Genomic DNA, 686 nt, shown 5'->3' on the forward strand with positions numbered 1-686 from the left:
GCAGGGAAATTTTGCCAGTTAGCATTATATTAGTAGCTGGAGGGTGCGATTTTTTTTTTTTTGTGGGGTCGGTGTGGATGGGGGGATCAGGCCCTCTGTCAGTTCGCAGGTTTGTTTTTATTACCCGAGAGAGGAGAAGTGTGCATGTGTTTGGGAGGTTAAAACTGCAGAATCTGTTTCAGAGAATTAAACATGATCCGCATGGTCATCCCGTTCCTTTAAGAATCCTTTGCTTCATCAGCTGGAAATCCACCATGGGTCTCTAGACCCCTCTATGCGTGGGAGCAGTTAACAGGCTAGTTCAAAGAATTATGCCGCAGAGCTTTTGAAATAACCACTACCATGAGAATAATTTGACAGATTTTGCAGCACATTTCACAATAATTGTGATAAGGCTCATCTGTGCCTCCTTAAACCCAAGATGGCTGCCAGAGATAAACGTGTGCTGAGGCCCCGGTCACTTGCTCTTGGCAATACTTGGTATGGGTGTCTGGCCATAAGCCAGGGTTTTAGGTATAATTCCACCATTCTATCTCCATTATTTTAAAAGGCAGAGGACCTTTTGCCAGATAGCATAAAAATGGGTCATTGCAGGGGACGTTTTCGTGTCAGGTGATGTGGGGCGGGGGCAGGCCATCTGTCTATCCGATGCGTTGTTGTTGTTATCCCTAGAGAACAAAAGTGGG

This window comes from Eulemur rufifrons, unplaced genomic scaffold (genome assembly GCF_041146395.1).
Source record: "Eulemur rufifrons isolate Redbay unplaced genomic scaffold, OSU_ERuf_1 scaffold_97, whole genome shotgun sequence".
NCBI classification, from domain to species: Eukaryota; Metazoa; Chordata; class Mammalia; order Primates; family Lemuridae; genus Eulemur; species Eulemur rufifrons.